Raw genomic sequence first — 12,961 nt, 5'->3', positions numbered from 1 at the left:
CTATATCAAAATTAAAAAGATGGTGGGGTTAAGGTAAGGCTTTATTAATTACATAAATTCTATTTTCTTAAATATCAAATATATATTCGTTACCCAAATACCAAAGATGCATTTCAGATGTATTACTAAAAGTTAATTTGAGTAATTTTAATAGAATATTGTCTTTAAAGCATCATAAAACATTCCTTTAAATCCAACTGGACTCATAGAAAAATCTTTTTTTTTTTTTTATTGTGGTGTTATAAAAACAGCCTTGCCAAGAACTTGACAAATCAGGAGGAAACGCCCTCCTCTTTTCTTTTTCCAGCTATTGTTATACATTTGGGATATTTGCTTTTATTGTTTCCTCATGGCAAATATGCCTGATTTTGTTCTTGAAAAATAACTGCTCAGAAAGATTATTTTTGAATTGAAATTTTAGGAGGGTCTATCAACTAATCAGTGTCTAATTTGTGATTTGCTAAAAACAGTATTCTCTACAAAAATTTTTGTTTTGACTCATGACATTACGTTGTGATTAATATGATTGGTTTTTATTTTGAGATGCCTTTTTTAATATTTTTTTTTTAGATGAAGTCTCGCCTCGCTCTGGTGCCCAGGCTGGGGTGCAGTGGCAGTATCTTGGCTCACTGCAACCTCTGCCTCCCGGGTTCAAGCGATTCTCCTGCCTCAGCCTCCCTAGTAGCTGGGATTACAGGCGCCTGCCACTACCAGCTAATTTTTGTATTTTTAGTAGAGATGGGGTTTCACCGTGTTGCCCGGGCTGATCTGGAACTCCTGATCTCAAATAATTTGCCCACCTCAGCCTCCCAAAATGCTAGGATTACAGGCATGAGCCACTGTGCCCGGCTTGAAATTACTTATTAAAAATACTTGTTCTTTATAATTATTAAAATATGCAATGTGAATATTTGTAAAATATTTTTTAAAACTTAAAATTAAAATCAACCATAAACCCACCACCCAGATGTAATTGTTGTATCTGTTTATTCCTTTTTCTATTTTCTCTCTTTACACACACACACATGCACACACATTTTGAAACAGAACTTAGATCATATTGTATATACACTATTGTATCCAGGTTTTTGGCTTAAAATTTTGCTATGAGCATTTTTCTAAGTCATTATGTACTTTTTTTTTTTTTTTTTGACACAGAGTCTTGCTCTGTCACCCAGGCTGAAGTGCAATGGTGCCATCTCCGCTCACTGCAAGCTCCACCTCCCGGGTTCACGCCATTTTCCTGTCTCAGCCTCCTGAGTAGCTGGGACTACAGGCGCCCGCCACCACTCCCAGCTAATTTTTTTTTTTTTTTTTTTGACGGAGTCTCGCTGTGTCGCCCAGGCTGGAGTGCAGTGGCGTGATCTCGGCTCACTGCAAGCTCCACCTCCCGGGTTCACGCCATTCTCCCGCCTCAGCCTCCGAGTAGCTGGGACTACAGGCGCCCGCCACCTCGCCCGGCTAGTTTTTTGTATTTTTAGTAGAGAGGGGGTTTCACCATGTTAGCCAGGATGGTCTCGATCTCCTGACCTCGTGATCCACCTGCCTCGGCCTCCCAAAGTGCTGGGATTACAGGCTTGAGCCACCGCGCCCGGGCCCCGGTTAATTTTTTGTATTTTTTGTAGAGACAGGATTTCATCTTGTTAGCCAGAATGGTCTCGATCTCCTGACCTCGTGATCTGCCCTCCTTGGCCTCCCAAAGTCTTGGGATTACAGGCCTGAGCCACTGCGCCCGGCCAGTCATTGAGTATTCTTTGAAAAAATTGTAACGGCTATATAATATTGTATATATGGCCACACCACACTTTATTTAATAATTCCATTTATTTTTGCTATTGTTTCTAATCTTTCACTATTCAAAATGTGACAGGAAGTCTTAACTGGACTAGAGCTGGGATTCAGATGCTTCCAGAATGTTAGGAAAAATCCTGCCTCCCCCACCACCCCACCATGGGTCTATTGGAATACAATTATTTTTACAGGAGCTGAAGAACTTTCTGAATTTATAAAACTTGACCCTGAACAGATATTTGCAATTATCTGAAGAACTAGACAGTCTGTAATGCAGGCTGCATATCATCTGCCCCACAAAGGTCCTGACTCCAGCCAAAGAATGTGATAAACTCATCACAACTGCAAATGGGATAACCATGAAAAGCAAATTCTAGCATCAAGTTTTGATGTCAGAGGGAGACTGGAGGCTCTAGTACAATGGGCTTACTGATTTTAGAATGCATCCCACTGATGCACCTCATGGGGAATCACAATGTGCATGAATGGAAGGCCTACGGACTCTGACACTTTGGTGACCCAGAAACTCTGCTGTGGGGCAAACCCTTACTTAAGAATGTCCTAACTTTCGCTTCTCAAGAATATCTGCAGTGGGCATATCTCTGGCACTGGGGTACAGTGGTAGCTTTGCGATTTCACAGGCATTGAGGAGAGCATGTTTTCAGCACTATTAATGACTATAACCACAGTGAAAGTAACAATATTGGCAATGGCAGTGACTAACCACAATGGAAGCTAAGTCCCAGTCAAGAATTTGCACAGAATGGAGCTGTCATGGTGGGCCCAGCTTGGATCACCATGATGGGAAAAGAAAAAACTCTTATACTTTAGGAAGTGAACATCATTGGATGGGGAATTCTCCAAAATGAGTGTGAGTTTGATTCTTGAGTCATGAGCTGAGACAGCCTTTTAGCTTCCCTGACATTACGTCCTGCAAATTCCCCACAGCTACAGTGGCAGTAGAGAGGAGCAGCATATTTTAGGTCTTTCTGTGACTACTGCAATGGAATCCTGAGCCAGCTGACAAAACTGCAGGGACCCACCAGGATTGGCTTGTGTATACATGTTGGAAATATTTATTAGGGAATATTAGGAAGAACAGGACGTTGTCATGAAGACGGAGGCTTCGGGCTGGTGAGATTTTAGGTGTTAATATTCATGTGACTGTCTTTGTACTCATAAATTCATGAAATCTGAAGTATTTAGATTTCATAAAAGCTATATTGTGATATGTATCTGTGTCAGGTCAAAATCAGTACAAGGAAGAAAATCCACTCTAAGTATTTATATTAGTCGCCTAGGGCTGCCATAACAAAATGCCACAGACTGAGTGGCTTAAACCACAACAATTTATTTCTCACAGTTCTGGAGGCTGGGAAGTCCAAGATCAAGGTCCAGCAGAGTTCATTTTCTGGCAAGGGCTCCCTTCCTGGCTTGCAGACAGCCACCTTCTTGCTGTCTGCTCACATGACCAAGAGAGAGCTCTGTTGTCCCTTCCTCATCTTATAAGGGCACCAATCCTATGGGATTAGGGCCTGACTCTTATGACATTATTTAACCTCTATCACCTCCTAGCAGGTCCTATCTCCCAATACAGTCATATTGGAGGTTAGAGTTTCAACAAATGAATTTTGGGGGAACATGAACGTTCCATCCATAACAGTATTTTAAACCAACAGAATTTATTACAAGAAATTAGGTGCTTACAAAATTAATGAGCAGGCAAGAAGAAGAAGAAGAAAGCATAATAATAAGAGGTGCCATAAAATGGATCATCCTGTCTTTATAGTTATTGAGAATGTCACTACATCACTGAAGCAATGCCGTATGGTGAGTCTTTATGTGGGACACAAGTATTTTCATACTCTGGGCTCTTTTGAAAGATCCATCCCTAAATATTTTCCTTATTTCTCATGGCCAATCTCAAATTTTGTTCCTTCCAAGTCCTGGGCATTGAACAAAATGCTGGTCACCTACTTCTAATTGGCATCAATCTGTATATGTGACCATCTATCCTTCAAGGTATTGAAGTTTCTAGAAAAACTGCACAGTTCTGCCCACCTGGAGAAGTTCAGTCCCCTCCATCCTTGGTTGCCACTCCTGAGCAGAGCTGTAATGCTGCAGCATTCCACTTCTGGCTGCTTTGAGTTTATTTTGCAGAAACATATGTAAACCAGGCTGGAACTTTTTCTTCTTTTGTGAACTAGGTGCATTAAATGCCCTATAACACTAAGTATGAATCGAGGGAGAGGTGGCATTTATCAACACTGGAAGAAGACATGGGAATCTGAATCAACTTCTCATGCAACTCAGTTGGACCTTTAGCATATGCTTCAGTGGGAGCTCTCTCTCTCTCTTTATTGTTTTTGGGACAGGGTTGCCTCTGTCACCAAGGCTGAAGTGCAGTGGTGTGATCATGGCTCACTGCAGCCTCGACTTTCCAGGGGGATCTCTTATGTCCCACTTCTGATGTTTGAGTGCTTCTGGGCTATGCAGAAGATGCATCCTCTGCATCTTTTTAACATGAGCACAGTAAACCACCTCATACCCATTAAGATGACTGCTATATTAAAAAAAAAAAAACACTAAAAAATTCCTCCAGAAAAATCATGTATTTGTGATGATGCAGAGAAATTGGAACACTTTTGCACTGTTAGTGGGAATGTAAAACGCTGCAACCACCATTAAAAACAGTATAAGGTTTCCTCAAAAAATTAAAAATGGAATTACCATATGACCCAGCAATTCCATGTCGGGGTGTGTATTCAAAAGAATTGAAAGCAGGTGTCAAGGAGATTTTTGCACACTCATGTTCAAAGCAGCATTATTCACAATAGCCAAAATGTATGAGCAACCCAACTGTCCACTGGAGAATGAATGGATAAACAAAATGTGGTCTATCCATACAATGGAATATTATTCAGCCTTCAAGAGGCAAAAAATTCTGACATATGCTACAACATGGATGCACCTGAAGAAAATTATGCCAAGTGAAATAAGCCATTCATGAAAGGACAAATACTATATGATCATATGGTATTTATGTGAGGTACCTAGAGTTGTCATATTCATAGCATTAAAATGTAGAATGATGATCGCCAGGGGCCAAGGGTAGGGAAAAATCAGGAGTTATTGTTGTGTGGGTAAAGAGTTTCAGTTTTGCAAGATGAAAAGCGTTCTGGAGATGGATAGTGGTGATGATTGCAGAATAATGTAAATATGCTTAACACCACTGAACTATACACTTAAAATGGTTGAAATGGTAAATTTTATGTATATTTTACCATATTTTGAAATATCTTAAAGGTTAGCACAAGGGCACTGTATGGTTGGTGGTGGGTCATGCAGTAACCAACTATGAGTCTTCAATTAGAGCTTGCAAGAGGCTCCATATCAACCTCTATCTGCTGCAGTCATCTTGAGTTTATCTGGATCTGCTGAGGTCAAAAGGCCGCTGTGGTAGATCTGTATCCACTACAACCCAAACCAGCTGGAGAGCCTTTTTGTGCTCTGGGCCGTGTGCAGAGCTGGTAGCCTTTCTGGATAGCTCAGGAATAGGTTACATCATGTATTAGTAGGGGTGCAAAGCGAAGCAACTTGCCTTCCACATTGGAGAGGCTATTTTAACATGCTCCAGACTACTGCAGATCTCTAGAAATTCACTGAGATGTCAGGACCCTGAATTTTCCCAGAGTGCATCTCCCACCCTCTGATATGCATGTGCCTTAGTTAGACATCTGCCACTTTCAGTTCAACAGGTCTAATCAGCACGTTATTATCAATGTAGTGGACGGTGTAGTATTCTTAGCGTAACGTACTGATCAAGGTCCTTGTGGATGAGTTGTGACAGATGAAAATAAACTGCTTTTGATAATCTCTGCTCATTGAAATGAACAGACAAGAGTCACTCTGGAAGAACCGCATCTGGTGGGAATGTTCAAATGAATTTTAACATGAACCTCAAAGAATTTGATAGAGGTGGAACAGCATGAGCAAAGACATAGAAATAATTTGCAAGCGCAGGTTATAGAAAGGGATTGGTTGACTAATTGATACATTTAAAAATATGTATGGAGGCTGGGTGCAGTGGCTCACGCCTGTAATCCAGCATTTTGGGAGGCCAAGGTGGGCAGATCACGAGATCAGGAGATCAAGACCATCCTGGCTAACATGGTGTAACCCTGTGTCTCCTAAAAATAAAAAAAAAAAAAATTAGCCGGGTGTGGTGCCGGGCACCTGTAGTCCCAGCTACTCGGGAGGCTGAGGCATGAGAATGGTGTGAACCTGGGAGATGGAGCTTGCAGTGAGCCGAGATCACACCGCTGCACTCCAGCCTGGGCGACAAAGTGAGATGCCGTTCCCCACCAAAAAAATAAATAAAAAATAAAAAATGTATTGAGCATCTACTAAATGCCAGTGACTTACTTGGCTGAGTTTGTAAAAGACAGTAGTCTGAGCCTTAAATGACAGAATAAGGAAATGATTCACAAGGCAATTATAAACCACTTGAAGGTTTTTGAGCTGAAGAGTGATATGGTTAGGGTGGTTTTTCATGAAGATTAATCTGGCAGCAGAGGCTAGTATTTCAGCCAGGAAGAAGCAGTAGGTTATGACCTAGAGTCTGAACTAGAGCTGAACTAGAGGATCTGAACTAGAGTCCTGACAGTGAAAAAGGAAGAGAAGAATGGGATAGAGAAATGCTGTAGAAGAGGAGACTACATCTGTCCTGATACGGGGGCCAGTAGGAGAGATGAGCCAAAACAACTCCGAGGCTTTCAGCTTGAGTAATCGAGATCAATAAAAGAAATAATGAAATCAAGAGGAGGAGTTGGTAATAGGCAGGAGATAATAATAAGGCTGACATTATTACACTGAAACACCTTGAGGGCAGGGACTGTAATTGTTTTGTTCATACTTTTGTCCCCAGTGCTTGGCATAAGATGAACACTCAATAAATATTTGTCATGCAATATGTCATATGCTCAATTTCAGTAAATTGACATGTCCACCCTTAATAAGGAAGTATAATGGTCCCTCATTTTGGCTAATCTATTTTCATTTTGACCTACCTAAAGCATGTATAAAAATATAGGAAATACTATGATGAATACCCATATATAAGCCAACTACTCAACTTGAAGAACAGATTATTATTATTTTTACAGATATTATCATTACAGATATTATCTTAGTCCATTCAGGCTGTGTAACAAAATACCATACACAGAATGGCTTATAAAGAATAGGAATTTATTTCTCATTGTTCTGGAGGCTGGGAAGTCCAAAATCAAGGTGCTAGTCAATTCAGTGTCTGATGAGAGCCTACTTCTGGATTCATAGATGGCGGTCTTTTCACTGTAGCTTCACATGGTGGAATATGTAAGAGGTTTTTCTCAGGCCACTTTTTAATCTCATTCATGAGGGCAGTTTAGTGAATCCCAAAGACCCCACCTCCCAAAGATCTCATCTCTTAATATCATCACCTTGGCACTTAACATTTTAACATTTGCATTTTGGGGAAACACAAACATTCAGACCACAGCATTTTTCTTGTCCCCATCCCTCCTGAAGGTTCCACTTCCCAAAGGTCCCATCTCCTGATACCATCCTCTTGGTTGTTAGGATTTCAACATGTGCATTTTGGGGAGACACAAACATAGCATTATCATTATTCCATCTTATAGGCAAGAAGCCTAAAACTGAGAGTGGTTAAATAACTTGGTTCAGATCACACAGCTAATACATGCCAGAGTCGTGATTTGAATATAGGTCTTTCTGCCTTCAGAACCCATGTTCTTCATTTTATCTGGTTTGTAACATTAGAGTTATTGATGGGACATCCAAGTAGAGGTACTCAGCAGGTAGATGGAAATATAATATGGCATGTAGGAAGAGAATCCAGGACTGGAAATACTGATACGGGAGTTATCTGCATCCAAGTGATGATTGAAAGGATAGAAGTGGGAAGGGAATAAGCAAATAAGTGTCCTGGGTGGGTGCGGTGACTTATGCCTGCAATCCCAGCACTTTGGGAGGCCGAGGTGGGTGGATAACTTGAGGTCAGCAGTTTGAGAGCAGCCTGGCCAACATGGTGTAAACCTGTCTCTACTAAAAAATACAAAAATTAGCTGGGCGTGGTGGCAGGTGCCTGTAACCCAGCTACTTGGGAAGCTGAGGCACGAGAATTGCTTGAACCTGGGAGGTGGAGGTTGCAGTAAGCCAACATTGTGTTACTGCACTCTAGCCTGGAAAACAGTGAGACTCATCTCAAAAAAAAAAAAAAAAAAAAAAGTAAAGGAAAATACGTGTCCTGAAGACACAGACTTGAACTTGAGTGGTGTGCCTTCCTGGAGGGAGAACAAAATACAGGAGACTATTTTATTGCTATTTTAATTATTTTTAAATGTTAAAATATTTTATTATTAAAGGTTTTATTCTTATATTTAATCAACATATAATTGCACATATTTATGGGATACAGTGTGATATTTTGATACACGTATATACTATGTAATGAGCATATCAGGGTAATTAGCATATCCATCACCTCAAACATTGATCATTTCTTTGTGGTGAGAACATTCAAAGACCTCTTTTCTAGTTATTTTCAGACATACAATACAATATTGGTAACTACAGTCACCATACTATGGAATGAAACACCAGAACTTATTCCTTCCATCTAACTGTAACTTTGTACTCCCTGACCAATCTCTTCACATACCCACCTCTCCCCTATTTTCCCTAGCCTCTGGCAGCCAGTATTTTACTCTGGACGTCCATGAGATCAGCTTTCCAAGATTCCATGAATGAGTGGGATCACATGGTATGGGTCTTTCTGTGCCCTGCTTATTTCACAAATGACAGGGTTTCATTCTTTATGGCTGGATAGTATTTCACTAAGTATCTCTACAACATTTTCTTTATCTATTCATCCATTGATGGATACTTAGGTTGATTTCATATTTGGCTATTGTGAATAGTGCTGCAATAAACATGGGAGTGCAGATATCTCTTAGTGAGATTGCTGGATCATACGGTAGTTCTATTTTTAATTTTTTGAGGGAGCTGTATACTGTTTTCTATAATGGCTATACTAATTTACATTCCTGCCAACAGTGCATAAGGGTTCCCATTTCTTTGCATCCTTGCCAGCATTAGTTATTTTAGTCTTTTTGATCATAGTCATTCTAACTGGGGTGAGGTGACAGCTCACTGTGGTTTTGATTTGCATTTTCCTAATGATTAGCGATATTAAGTACTTTTTCATAGACCTGTTAGTCATTTGTAGATCTCATTTTGAGAAATCTCTGTTCAGGTTTTTTGCCCATTTTTTAAATCAGACTATTTGATTTTTCTGCTGTTGAGTTGTTTGAATTCCTTTTATATTCTGGATATTAACCCCTTGGCAAATGTATAGTTTGCAAATATTTTCTCCCGTTCTGTAGGTTGCCTCTTTACTCTGTCGTTTCCTTTGTTGTATAGAAGCTTTGAAATTTAATGTAATCCCATTTGTCTCTTTCTGCGTTTGTTGCCTATGCTTTTGAGTTCTCATCCCAAAAATCTTCGACCAGACCAATGTTTTGAAGAGTTTCCCCTGTGTTTTACTCCAGCAGTTTCCCAGTTTTGGGAGGAGGCTATTTTAAAGCCTTGACTGTTCACAGAGTAAATACTCTTTTCATGCTGCCCTAGAATTTCCCTTTTGGCTCCTAGAAAAAGGGTAGAGCTGACTGCAATCCACTGAGTGTTTTTCCTCCACATCTTTGTTATAGGGCAAGGCCAACAGAGACACTGATACATTGCATCATCGAGTTCATAAAAATCCTGAAGGAAGAGATGCTGCTTTTACTTTTCGCCAGGCAGAACCCCACATGCAGCTCTGACCCTGTCACACTGAGTGACTTCAGATGAGGCTGCGTTTGTTCAGAAATGTGTTCCCTCCTCCACTTTTAATATAATCCGTTTGGGTTTAATTACGCCGAATAGGATCGTTTTGAGTTTGTAATCATCGGCAACACCATCCCGAAGGAAACAAGTTGTGGTTTCGCTGCCAAATCAGAAGTTTGAGTTGCCTCAGGAGAAATGGAAGTATTTTGGAAAAAGTCTTACGAGTGTTTTTGATAAGAATTCAAATCTCTTCAGGCCATTGAAGATCACAGGATTTTGGGAAAGTGCCCAGTTGAAATCAAGTTTTTATTTTAAAATTCTTTTAGCAATAGTATTTGCAACTGAATTATCTATGTGATAAAAGTTGCATAAAAAGAATTCTCTAGAAGATGTTTTTGTAACTTGCAATCAAGTCGTTTAGGTCTTGCATATGGTTAGGTGTCCTTAGACATCTTTAAAGGCATTATCAACTCCCTCTTTAAAAAAATCAGAAACACAAAGGTAGAGACAGTGTATTATTTTGACTGTCAAATTCCCTTTCCACTTCGACAAAGTATAGGCTAAATTGAGCGTTAAAGTTCAGTGGCTTTATGTGACAACAACAACAACAAAAGTGTTCTTTTCACTCACAAAAGAATCAGCTGTGGCTTTCCATAGTAGTTCTTGCAATAATGTAAGCTAATGGTAATAGAGATACAGGCTGTTTCTCTCTTGTCTCATTTCATTCGAATACTGAATAGTTTGGGGCCACAGTTACTTCAAACATGAAGAGCAAATTCTTTATTTTTTCATTTTTTTTGTTTTTTTGTTTTGTTTTTGACAGAGTTTTGTGCTATCACCCAGGCTGGAGCACAGTGGCATGATATTGGCTCACTGCAACATCCGCCTCCTCGTTCAAGTGATTCTCCCGCCTCAGTCTCCTGAGCAGCTGGTATTACAGGTGTCCACCACCACACTCGGCTAATTTTCGTATTTTTAGTAGAGACGGGGTTTCACCACATTGGCCACGCTGATCTCGAACTCGTGAGCTCAGGTGACCTGTCCGCCTTGGCCTCCCAAAGTGCTAGGGTTACAGGCATGAGCCACCACACCTGCCCTTTTCTCTTTAATCTCAACATGTGACCTCCATGTCATCAAGACAGGAGATGAGAGAACTGAAGGGCCACACAGGGGCTTCGTAGGGGTTTGGCCCGGAAGTGACATAAACCGCTTCCACAGTCCATTGGCCAGAACCAGTCACATGGCCCCATTTAATAGCAAGGGGGTTGAGAAGTGTAGTCCCTGTGTTCCCAGGTAGCATAGGAGAGTTAAATATTGATGTGCACAGTAATACCTACCGTTTCACAAGGCAAAAATCCCAGACACTGATGATAAAATGAGGACAACTACAATGTGCCCTGGCAAGGGAAAAAGCAGTTTGGTGGACATGCAGATAACTAGATCTTAACTCTATTGTCTGACATTTGGTTGATGGTAAACATAGTTTTGTTGAATACACTTATTTTCCATCCAAGAGTCACAAATAGTAGAGAAAAAAATAGCCATTTTCCAATTCTGTGGACATAGGCTGATTTAGTGTAAATTTGAGTGTGGCTCCATCTGCAAATTACATAGTGTTGGAAGAATAAGCTTTTTTTTCCCCCTTCCCTTCTTATTTCTTGGCCTGGGGCCAGATGGAGAGATTTCTGCTCTGTGAAGACTCAGACTCACAGATGCAATATTCATCCTACTGGACTACGGTTCATTCCAGACACATCAAATACCAAACTTCAAGAAGTACCTGATTGTAAGTCTATCCACTGATTTTTCTCGAAGTAACAGGGAAAATGCAGTAAGTAGATCATTCTTCTTGAGGCTTCCTTTAGCATTGCCACATACTCTGTCACCACCTTAGTTGGTCTACCTTTTATTTCCTTGGTGTTGGCCATATCACAATGACAGGATTTAGTGTCCTTCTTACCTGGGACTCCCCTCTATCTTCCAGCATTTGCCATGATACCTTGAGTATGACCAATAGTTACAGCAATATTTTCTGAGTAAATGAATGGCTAGTTTTCCTTTTCTCTCTAGTTAGGATTAATATAGCCAGACATTTCAACAACATACTCTCGGTTCCCTCACCTTACTGCCCTCCAATTCTTGCTACTTTTTCAGTCTCTTCTGCCCTGCTAGGTGGTGCTGGAACAGCAGTGAAGCTTAGGGGGCTATATGACACGGTAAGTACCAGAAAATTCTTTGTGGTTGTTAGGGATCAACACAGTTTGTGATCTAATATCTTAACATTAGGCTACTTAAATTGTTCAGACTTACCTCCCTTCAGCTACCAATTAGTGTTTTTTTTTAAACCTAGTAAAAGCCACAGGTCAGAAACACTTTCATGCAAAAATTACCAAGTAGACTATTAATGAGCTTACCAGTAGAATAGAACCCTGAAAGCACATAATTTCAATATCATTTGCCTATTTAGAATGTTCCCCTCCACAAAACTATGTAAGATTCTTTGTATTAATGGAATTTGGAGATGACGGCTAACTTTGAGATAATCTAAGCAGGCGACTTTCTCGTTTTATAAATGAGGAGGCTGAGGCCGGTGTGTGAGTTGGCAACAGAGCGTTCTTGACTCTATTTCTGGTCTTCTTCGGTAAACAAGAAATTATGCCCTGGGTCAATCATGACATATGCAAATGGTGGTTTATGGTACTTATTCTAATTGCCTCCCAAAGCAGTAGGAGGATGAAATGGTAGAAGACATGTAAAAAAGGGATCTGGAATTTTTAAAATAGGTTCAACACTGTATTAATTATTTGTTGGAAGGCTGTAATGTGTTCAGGCATTGGATAAAAAGAGGTAAGCAGTCTCTATGGTAAAAAAAAAAAAAAAAAAAAAAATCACAATCCAGCCTGAAAGATGAGCAAGAGCGAGGAAAAAGTTGAACAGAACTATGGAGAGTTCTACAAAATTTTACTTATGGTGGATCATTGGACTCTTAGGGCTGCAAGAGAAAAAACAAACAAAACAAAACAAAACAAAAAACTGGAGGGTGTTCTTCTCTTTGGCTTTTACCAAGGCGCCTAACACTAACAATGGCACCAACTACTGTTAATATCATAAATAGGGAAATGGTACCGCATAATGGATGCTTTGTATCTCTCTCTCTCAGTTCAGTTGGAGCTAAAGATGGCACATGCGCACCCAACACCGTGCCAAGGGAAAAGTGTCGCCTCCAGCAGTGAAGTCGCAGGTGGATGTGAGATGCCTGACTTAGTAGCGCACTTACCAGGGT

This window comes from Papio anubis, chromosome 8 (genome assembly GCF_008728515.1).
Source record: "Papio anubis isolate 15944 chromosome 8, Panubis1.0, whole genome shotgun sequence".
NCBI lineage: Eukaryota > Metazoa > Chordata > Mammalia > Primates > Cercopithecidae > Papio > Papio anubis.
This window is presented reverse-complemented; position numbering follows the sequence as displayed.